The sequence below is a fragment of the Glycine soja genome, chromosome 17 (genome assembly GCF_004193775.1).
Source record: "Glycine soja cultivar W05 chromosome 17, ASM419377v2, whole genome shotgun sequence".
NCBI classification, from domain to species: domain Eukaryota; kingdom Viridiplantae; phylum Streptophyta; class Magnoliopsida; order Fabales; family Fabaceae; genus Glycine; species Glycine soja.
In genome coordinates this window covers 3,059,161-3,070,387 of record NC_041018.1, presented here as the reverse complement: position 1 = coordinate 3,070,387, position 11,227 = coordinate 3,059,161, and the positions used below count along the sequence as shown (strand labels likewise).

Here is an 11,227-nt window from a genome sequence, read left to right as displayed (position 1 = left end):
AAGTACTCTCCTAGCTAGCCAGACACTTAAGTGAGAGGCGAAAGTTACGGAAGCTATATCCATGGCCAAGTAAGAAATCGGCTATTTAAGTATTAATCTTTTTTTAAAAAAAATTTGAGTCTAAACTAATTAATATTTATGTACCAAAAAAACCAATGAATATTTTATTAAATTTGAATTTAGGATTATTAACCAAAAAATTCGTTGACTTTATATTTGTGGTCCACCGGAAGTGCGTACTTTTCTTCAAGACATTTATAACTAATCACTATTACGATATATTATTAATTTGATGGAAGACATGTATCACTACAATATATGAGTCGGCATAAAAAATAAATTTATCATTATTCATCAATAAGTCAAAACTCTATTCCATTATGATGGCTTTATTTATCTCTCTCATCAACTGTAAATAATCTCTGCATGATTATATATTTCATGCAAAATTTGAACTTGGAATGTAATATGAAGCCTTTGTTGACCTCTTTGCTAAAATATTCGTTTGCGCACGAAAATTATGTTGACAGCTCAAATTGGTATATATTTTTTTCGTGACCAATGCTTTCCTTCTTTTTCTATATCTAATAGTATATATTACTATGAAACCTATATACATTATGCATGCATACCTAAGCAGCATCTCTAGACAAATGCAGTTTAACCTCTATATATTGCCTCGATGCCCATTTCTTATTCTTTAATCATGCTAAGGTTTATATATAATTGAATAACGTTCCAACGAATGGACAAACGCATTATTTGTTAAACAACTCAAAATTTTAATCTCTAAGTTCCACCTCCTCCTTTTGTTTTTATTTTCGTCCTTTACTACTCTCTCTCTCTTTATATATGCTACGTATTTGACTCATGATACTCTGGGACCGCAGGTATCGTGTGATGTTTACTAATTAGAATTATCTCCATGATGTCTTTTTCTAAAAATCATTATCAAATAATAAAATGACCTATTTTCCTGATCATACAATGCTACATGCATATATATAAATACATATTTATAACGTACAATCTTTGTTCTGGAATAATGTATATAAATATTTGTTTGGTTAACATTGTACTATTTTAAGGGTAGGACTCGACGGCTACGTCTAGCATCTTTAAAGGGCAAAAATTAGTAAGCTCATAAAGAATAAAACACAAGAACCGTGCAATAAAAATATACAATAATACAACTAAGAGTTTTATAATATGGTCAACATTATGATGGTCCATTATGCATGTGCTGCGCAAGCGATGACGGGAGAAGAAGTTGTAGATTGTCTCCTGTGGGCTATCTTTATGCATTAGCCCAGGAATTTGGATACAGATTTGTTTCTCCAGAAGCTAATTTACAACAAAGATTGATGTAGTAAATGCTTTGACGCTCATAATTGTTTTGGCATTATCCTACAAATAATTGATTGAAATATACATATAAAATAAAAGGCTACTGTAGCGTCTAGTTATTCAATATTCATGCAAGAATAAAATGATTTCATGGTAAGATTAATTAATTAGAAAATGAATAAATCATTGTAACTGAAATGTGGTCTTAATTGAGGTAGGAGTCTTCACATGTATAGGTTTACCATCATCCAACCCGTCCCATCATAGTGGGTTGGATATTTAAGTGTTTTCATCAAATCCAGTTAAATTAAGATCAAATTATATATATAGAGAGAGAATTTATTATTGAACATAAATTATTTTTTAAATACAAATGATATTAATTTTTAACTCATATAATTTATTAAATTAAATCACTCATGATTTTTTTTCTTTTTTAAATTGTTTTTATCTTTGTCTTGATTTTATTTATGTTTTCTCATTAATTAATATAATGCTTTATTTCTATCTAAATTAAAAATATCATATTAGCATTGAAATCATTAATTTTATTAGTCAAATATTACCATAATTTGATTTATTTTTACTGTATTTAGTCATTATATATTTACAAAACTTAATTTTAAGCAAAAAAAAAATTAATTTTTAGAAAATAAAAAATAAATTTTAAATATTTAAATTTAATTAACCCTGACCTTACATGTTTATGATCGAATTAGTGCGGGTCTAACAATGATTTTTTTTTTTTACAATCCAACTCAACCTAATCCGTAAAATTTTAATCGAGTTGAGTAACAACTTTAATCAAACCTGATCCGGCCCATAAACACCCCAAAATTAAGACCAATTATACGAGTAATCAAATTTGATTTTGATTTCCATGAGATTCTCACACAATCTATTACTATTACTATAATATATAAAAGTTGAGATACCAACTCTCTGAACTACAACGTGAACTTCTTAAACTTTTATCATTTAGTCACATGAGTAAATTTTACATATTCTTGTTCATTAATTGAGTGCCTTTTTAGCTTTCTTTCTAACAACTCTTAACCTTATACATTAATATAAATTAAATCAAAAGCAATAGCATCTCCTGTCCAATTTGTTTCATATAATTACAGAATTTTTTCTTTTCACAATTTTTTTGTCCATGTTTTTCAATCTGGCCTTTATCAGGTACAGACAATGGAATTGAAAAGTATTACGTTTAGTTTTCTTCTTTTAATACACCAGAAAGATTTTTTTAAAGGCCAAACTTACAGCAAAACATAATTTATTAACTCTCCCTTTTTTTCAGGTTCTGTTCATATTTGAGAGATTCCAGTTTTGCCTGATCAGCCAGGTGTCCAATTACTGAGTTATTAAGGTATGATAACACTCCTGGAGCCTTTTTTCAACAGTTATTCTGCCGCATCTCACTTAGTTGTGATAACATGCTTGGCCATTATCTTCAACTCCAACCACTTTAGCATCATTGTCTCTTTGTCTTCATCTATCTGGTGTTTACCAGTCACAGCTAAGGATTAAGATCTTGTTGGGGTGTTTCAGTGTTAAAGAACTACATTTATGGAAAATGTAGCATCTCAGACCCATTGAGGAATCAGTTCTCCACAGGGGAAATTGCTCAAAATTTAAAATATAAAAAAATAAAAGTTTGACATCTGCATCACTTTTACACCATTCAGGTTCCTACACAAGCTCACTCACAGGTGTATGGGTTCTGCATGGTAAATTAGTAACATATTCTTGTACAAGATTTTGATGTAAATGAGAATGATATATAGAACCGAGAAGAGATTAAACAAAGAAAATATCTTTTATGACACTATTTCTTTCAACAAAAATATTACATAGTATACGTGAACAAAGCTGCAGAGTGCAGATAGAGAGTGGCATTTAAACTTGCGTAATCATTCAGAGGGATAAAAATCCCCAGCATCAAATTTTACTCCGATAAAATCAACAATAAGCTGTAAGAGGACTAAGATGTAGAAGCAGTTGTGTGCAACGCTACTAAGGAAGCATAGTCACCTCCTTTGTTGAGTAATGCTTCATGCATTCCCTTCTCTGCTATGACCCCATTTTTAACTACCGCAATTAGATCTGCACCCTTTATAGTTGATAACCTATGAGCCACTACTATTGTGGTTCGGTCCACCATAACACAGTCTAGTGAATCCTGTACCACCTTTTCAAACTCAGCATCAAGTGCACTTGTGGCCTCATCTAGTAGTAATATTTTTGGATTCTTCACTATAGCTCGTGCAATTGCCACCCGCTGCTTCTGCCCTCCCAATAGTTGAATCCCTCTCTCCCCTACTATTGTGTCATAACCTTGCATATATAACATAATGCTCTCAAGAAATAAGACCTGTGTTCATAGAATCATATGGTGTCTAAATAACATGTACTAATTCAGAATTTTGAGGATACACCAGTTGCTCTAGTCTTTATTAAGAGAGATTCAGTGAATAAGACACTCAGTTCTGCTGCAGCTATAATTTCTGCCTCTGTTGCATCACCGCCCTTTCCATATGCAATATTGGCTCTGATGGTGTCATTAAACAGCACAGGCTCTTGGCTCACCAGGCCCATCTGTTGTCTCAGCCATTTAACTTGCATCCTTTGGATTGTTCCATCCAGAGTAATGTGACCCGAGTCTGGATCATAAAATCTTCGTAATAACAAGATCACCGTTGATTTTCCACTTTCAGTTTCTCCAACCAGTGCAACTGTCTGTTTACTTTATCAGTATAGTTAATCTATTTGTTTAGGAAGAAAAGTTTAAAGTAGTGAAGAAGACAAGATGTGCAAATTAGAAAGTTACCTTGCCATTATGAATCATCAAGCAAAGATCTCTGAGTATTTGAACATCAGAGCTAGTAGGATACTTGAAACTGACATGGTTAAATTCAATCTCTCCATTGACTTCTTCCAATGTCAATCTAAAGGATTCTATGACAGAATAATTTTGTTTTGTATTTCAAGTTATGCTAAGGCATAAATATATACAAGAGAGTTACAACCAAATCTCCTAAGATTGAACTATACAGATTAATTCTCCAAATAAAACTCCTAAGATTACGTCTAGACTAAACAAATTGATTTACATGATCACAGGCTAATAATACGGGATAATAATTGCACACAGATTCTGTTATCTCATCAAGATCTCATTACCCCCCTCAAGTTGGAGTATGTAAATACATATCCCCAACTTGCACAGCAAAGAGGTGAACTAAGTGGGATCAAGAGCCTTAGTAAAAATGTCAGCTAATTGTGCATGTGTAGGAACATAAGTAGGTGCAATATTACCAGTGAGATACTTGTCGCGAATGAAGTGGCAATCCACTTCGATGTGCTTGGTGGGCTCATGAAAAACTGGGTTCTTGACAATATGAAGCGCTACTTGACTGTCACAATGAAGTCGCACAGGCTGAGAATGAGAGATACCAAGACTAGTGTTCATGCATATACCTGAAACATTTGTGGCAAGAGTATCAACATTGTTCTCTGTGTTTAATTGTTTTGTAAAGAGGTTAATCAACTATTGACATTGAGCAGCAGACAAAGTATTTGTGGCACCTTGACTCGGGGACTCATCAGGATCAGTTACCTGATTTACAGTTTGCTGAGGCTTGTTCTTGAAGTAATTTGGAGGATAGCCAACAAGTTTGTAACACTTGTCTTTTGTATGACCCAGTAGGTTGCAATGAGCACATTGAGGTCTCTCTTTCTTGGCATTCCTACTCTTACCATTAGTAGGGTTCTTGGTTGTAGAGTTGACAGCAAAGGCCATAGTATTAGAGTTTAGAGAAGGTATGTGGTTTACAGCAATTTCTCTTTGTGCTTCTTCTTGAATAACAAGAGAAAAGACATTACCAATGGGGGGAAGAGGATCAGAGAGGAGAATCTGACCCCAGACCTGAGCAAAACTGTCGTTTAGGCCCATTAAAAAGGACATGACATATTCAGATTCGGTGTAATCTTGTAGAGTTTGTAACCCGCCACATTTGCATTAGAAGGTTGGTTTATAGCCTGAGAGTTCTTCCCAAACTGATTTTAATTTGGTATAGTAGGTACTAACATCATCATTTCCTTCTTGTAATGACATTAGCTGCTTTCTCAATTGTAAAATTCTTGGGCCATTCTTTCGGGAAAACCGTGTTTTCGAATCTTCCCAAATTTCCTTAGTCGTGTTTGCAAACAAGATGCTGCTAATGATGTCTTTAGAAACAGAATTGTAAAGCCAGGAAATGACAAGATTGTTACCACGAGTCCATGCAGCATATGTAGGATCAGCTATGGTTGGCATCGGGAGGGATCCATCGATGAAGGCCACCTTGTTCTTCACCGAAAAAGCTACCATCATTGCGAGGCTCCATGTGGTGTAGTTCTTGTGGTCAAGAGGTTGGGAGGTAAGGATGAGTCCTGGGCCATCCGAATGATGTAGAAACAGTGGGTGAAAGGGATCTTAACTGAAATCTTTAACTGGTGCTGCCATGAATCCAAACGGAAAAGCTGATGGGAGAGTGATTAGGAGAAGAGACAAAGGAGAAGATCACAGGCCCATTGAGGAAGAGGATCGTAGAGGTTGTTGTTCATCTGATACCATATTGAAGTTTTGCAATGGAAATGCAAGAAGGAAGAAAGAAACAGAGAATGCTGAGGAAACTCAGAATCAGATTAACTTGCAGGAAAAATTACAAAGCTGTATATCATCTAGTTATCAGCTATATACATATATGAGGAGAAACAGGAGGAAAATAACTAAACACAGTAAAAACAGAATTATAACAGAATTAACAGAAAGTAGTTAAACCCAGAATGACAGCATATGCAGAATAGCAGAAGTAGCAGGAGATGCCTTGATCCAATAATAGTTGCACACAAATTCTGTTATCTCATCATGATCTCATTGCAATCCAGAGTCATCACTTGGGTCAATTTGTGACTTTCGGTCAAGAATAGCAAATACAGAAGCAGCAGCACTTTTTGAATTAGTTGAATCAGGGACCAAAGATCCAGATTGAGAGATTCCCAAAGCTGCCAAGGTGAGCAAAAAAGACCTGCAAATCAGGAATCAATATCATTAATACAAGAAAAGTAGTGAAGTCTCATGCACGGGACCACCCTATCTCGATGAATAATAGCTTTACAATAACTGTGACGACAAGAAGAAAAGTAATGGAAATTTTGACTTGGTGACAAGGTAGGAGAGTAACTTACATGGAAAACATCTGACACTGTTGCTTTTCCATCCTCTACAAGTCGAGCTCCAGCATAAAAATTGCATGTATAAACTTCATACAGCATAAAGAATGATACCCCATAACTATTTCCACTTGTTATTCCTCACCTTAAGCCTGTCCTAATCGGTCCTTCACATTTTTCCTCGTACAATTCCATCACCTTCTTTTCAGCACAGAAAGAAGCAACTGTTCTTAAACTCCCTACTGCATCATTTGCCACTTTACTTGTTTCCTCATACAGTTTCTGTCAGGTAAATAGAATATTAATACTTTTAACATATAGCTAAGTCAAAAACATATTCAGAGCACATGCTTGTCACACTGTTGATCTATGTTCATTTTTTATCTCTTATTGATGGGGTGCCAAAATTGAACAATGAAATATACAAAGAGATAGATCTAAATAACTCCATTTCCCCTGAAGTTGAAAACAGATATTTCCGTATTCATCCACAATATTAGTTGATTGCTTAGTGGAAGTAAAGAACAAACCTTTGCATCTGCGCTGATTCCTTTCAAGAACTTGAATTGCACGTATCCATTTAGTGCTAATATAGGTGCCAGAGCAAGCTGCTAGCTTGCATCAAAAGCAATTACCAAGCTAGCTACTGCTGTAGCAATATTTTGAACCAGCAAACCAAGTGCATCCCCAACCAAAGCTCGTACAGAAGCTGCATCAGAAGAGAGCCTTGCTCCAGTTGCTCCCCTTGAATGTTCAGCTTCGTTGAACCAACTAACTTCCATGTGAACTACTTTCTTAAAACACATTTTCCAGATCCTTTTGATTAACTTACCACCAGCAATGCTGAAAAGGTAGAATCTACATGGAGACATCACAAATGATACCACACCAAGTGCAACAAATAGTAAAGCCCAATGTTTTGAATCTTTACGAAGTTCATCAACTGGCTCATAGAAAATACTTATCATTTTGGACATGAAGATAGCAACAATGGGTAATAACACTCCATTTATTATTGCAGCTATACTCCCTGCTGGTAAGACTGGAGTGTAAGGTTTGTTTAAATGTGCCAGGCGATAGAGTGGCACTTCCGGTGGTGAAGAAACTGTTGGAGATGTTTGAGGTACTCCATTTGCAGGTTCCAAGAAGCCAACCGCATGTGATGCTGAGAATGAGTTGTGACCACTGCTTCCAACTTCTGATGATCTTTGACTTATAGATCGTAAGAAAGATCTTTGACTTGAATGTATTCCAGAATGCACAGTACTTTCTAGCCTTTCTGTGTCATTTGCAACATTTTGTTCTGACCCTTTAACTTCTTGCAGTTTAATGAGCAGACTATAAGCTCCATTAGCATCCTTGGTAAGCTCAGCATGTGAACCTGATCATGGAAAAATATAATGACACAATAAGGCATATAAAAATTTGAGAATTGGACCATGGAGAAATTAGATTTCTATTACTGTATGTTATGTTTACCTCTTTCAACTATTTTTCCTTGATGAATAACAGCAATGCTATCAGCATTCCTTATAGTACTTAAGCGGTATGCTACAATGACAGTTGTTCGGTTTATCATTATTCTGTTTAATGCCTCCTGTACTATTTTCTCAGATTCAGCATCAAGGGCACTTGTAGCTTCATCCAGAAGTAGGATTCTTGGGTCTTTCAAAATTGCTCTTGCTATAGCAACTCTTTGCTTTTGACCCCCAGAGAGCTGAGCTCCATGCTCACCAACCATTGTGTCTAGTCCCTACGTTCATTATTATACAAAATTACTGAGGTAAAAGGACCATTCAGTATAATAATAGAAGTGAGAATACTTTTACTCAAGTCTTATATACTATTGCAGATAAAGAAAATCCAGACAAATGTAGAGAACATTTCAAACAGTTAAGCAGTAATTCACATTGCATTTTTGACACTTAAATGGAGATTTGAGGGTAGACCTGAGGAAGTTTATCTATAAATTTGGCAGCATTAGCTATTTCAGCTGCAGCTCTGATTTCTTCAACAGTTGCACCGTCCTTTCCATAGGCAATATTCTCTTTAATACTGCAAGTAAAGAGAACTGGTTCCTGACTACTAGGCCTATTTTTTGTCCAATCCATTTCAGTTGAAATTCTTTCAGGTTGATACTATCAATGAGAACTTCACCTGCCTGTGGATCATAAAATCTCTCTACCAAACTAACAACTGTGGATTTCCCACTCCCACTTTCTCCTACCAAAGCTGTAGTAGTGCCACTTGGTATTGAAAGAGAAAATCCATTGAATATCAGTTCATCAAGTCTAGTAGGATAACTAAAGCAAACCTCCCTAAGCTCTATATCTTCACGAATGTCATCAAGCTGCCGACCAGTAATGTCATAAGCATCAATCTCTGGCTTCCTTTTAATTGTTTCAAACATCTTAAAGGCTGCAGCTTGTCCAGCAGCAAAAGCACTCAAGCTTGGAGATGCCTGCCCAAGAGACCTGAGATTGGAAATCTAGTTAGGTAGGATGATACTCCTTTCATATCTTCTCAGTTTTCAGATAGGGGGAGGGATTCAATTTTAAAAATTATAGGCTCACACTAAGAAAGAGGAACACACACAACTTACAAGGAGCCAGTCAATACAGCCATAATTACTGTCACAACCTCTCCTCCTGTGTATCCTTCCTCTATTACCATTTTTTGCACCAAACCATGTAGCCCAACTATAACTGCAGTTAAAAACAAAATAGAGAGAACCAAACCCCAAACCAGTAGCTAGTGCTTCTTGCACTCCAGCCTTGTAAGGTTTGATTAAGGACTGATTATATTTATCTATAGCTTGCTTCTCCCAGGTGAATGATGCAACCTGAATTGGATAAATGGAAGTCATTTATATATTCTTCAGCAATATCAAAAAGAAAAAAGTTAGTACTTTTTTTTGTCAGGGTGCATACAGTTCTGATAGAACCAATTGCCTGCTCTACTACAGTTGCTGCTATAGAATAAGCTTCTTGTCCCCTGGATGATGTTTTCGTAATAATCAGGCCTAACATACAACCACACAAAACAAGAGGTGGAATACTAGATAGCATGACAAGAGTTAGAAGCCATCCCCTGATGAATGCTATTACAAAACCTCCGACGAAAGTTGTCATCAACTGTATGAACTGTGCCACCTGAAATGAAAGGGGGGAAAACAATGAAGAAACAAAATTTAGCTTAAACAAGATAATAATGACTTAAGACTCATGTGGTGTTTCGTTAATACGTTCTCACCCATGGCATCTTGAATAAGAACAGTGTAACCTGAAATCTTTCCAACAACCTCTCCAGTTCTAGTTTCTTTATCAAAGAAGCTGGCATCTTGCCTCAAAATATTTTGAAGGTATAAGCCTCTAATTCTTGCAGCTTGTCTCTCCCCCGTGATCATCCAGCATGTCAGCCCTGATACATAGCAAACAAGGTTTCTTTTGGGGTCACAAGAAGCCAAACTAATTAGTTAGCTACTTACACTGTAAGAACTAACAGATAATGTGATGTACTTGGGCAAAAGTGACGCAAAAAAGGTACCCACGGCCAAGTATACAAATTTCAGAGACACCTGAACACAGTTATTTATAGTAAAGTGTTAAGTTACTAATATAATATACCGATAGTAAACAGATGCTACACTTCTCAAGCTTCAGCAATTACACCTTGGACATTTCACCAATATGAATTAGTATTAGTAAAAGGGATTAGTGAGGAATTACCTTAGAAACTTCATCAACAACTTCGTTGGAGATTTTGGTTCCTCCAAATGAATTGATGATATTTCCAAAGTCATTAAGGCCATGGAGATTCCATTCCCAATAGCACCAACAGACCCCATAAACATCAAAAAATGATCCAAAGGATCATCAAATGAGAAAAGCTTCTATAAGGGCACTGTTTTTGCAGATTCATCTTTGGCCTCACTGTTCTTTGAGTCTTTCTTGCTGTTAGGATCTCCATTCAAGTCAATATCCTCTGCCATTTTCTTCATTGAAGACTTTACACACCCTTATACTAATTAGTAATCACTGTAAACGGAAAAAACCTGCAGAAAATGCATTACAGGTTCAAGTTAGTAACACACAAGATTGTGCTCTCCAAAGCGTAACCTCATAGTGAAATTTCATTTTTTTCTTCTTCTTGGATTGTTGTGTGTGAACTGAGTTTGTGAAGAAGATGATGGCTTTTTTTTAATGGGTTTCTGTATTCAGACTCAGTCAAACACAAGACATACTTCAGCAGAGAAAATCAAGAGTCAACTTTGAAAAATTTTACTTTAGCAGAAGCGGCGGAAAATGACAAGTTAACAACAAAAAAAACTACATCAAGCGCTGGAGAGAAGCTGTGTAAGAGGAAAACTATGCTTTAGAAGAATAAAAACCAAAAGAAGTGAACCTTTTAGAACCAAAAAGCTGAAACAATTTCTACCTTGACAGAAAGAAGGGAAACTAGTCATAGCATGCAGCAGAAGCGGAAATATATAGTTGGAAAGCGGAATTTTTTGGTTCCAACTAATGTAACAAGTTCCAGCTTGGATGGTTGATGCTGTACAGTGTACAACATGAGTTAAATATTTTAGTAAATAAATTGGAAAAATTGAATCAGTAAATTTCTTAACCCGCAAGTTAATTAAATTATGTTTTAGCTGGTC

The 11,227-nt window shown here is 35.6% G+C and overlaps 1 pseudogene; it reads right to left on the bottom strand.

The window, feature by feature from the left end:
• Positions 1-3,132: 3,132 nt before the first annotated feature.
• Positions 3,133-10,912, bottom strand: LOC114394097 (annotated as a pseudogene).
• Between the last annotated feature and the right edge of the window lie 315 nt (positions 10,913-11,227).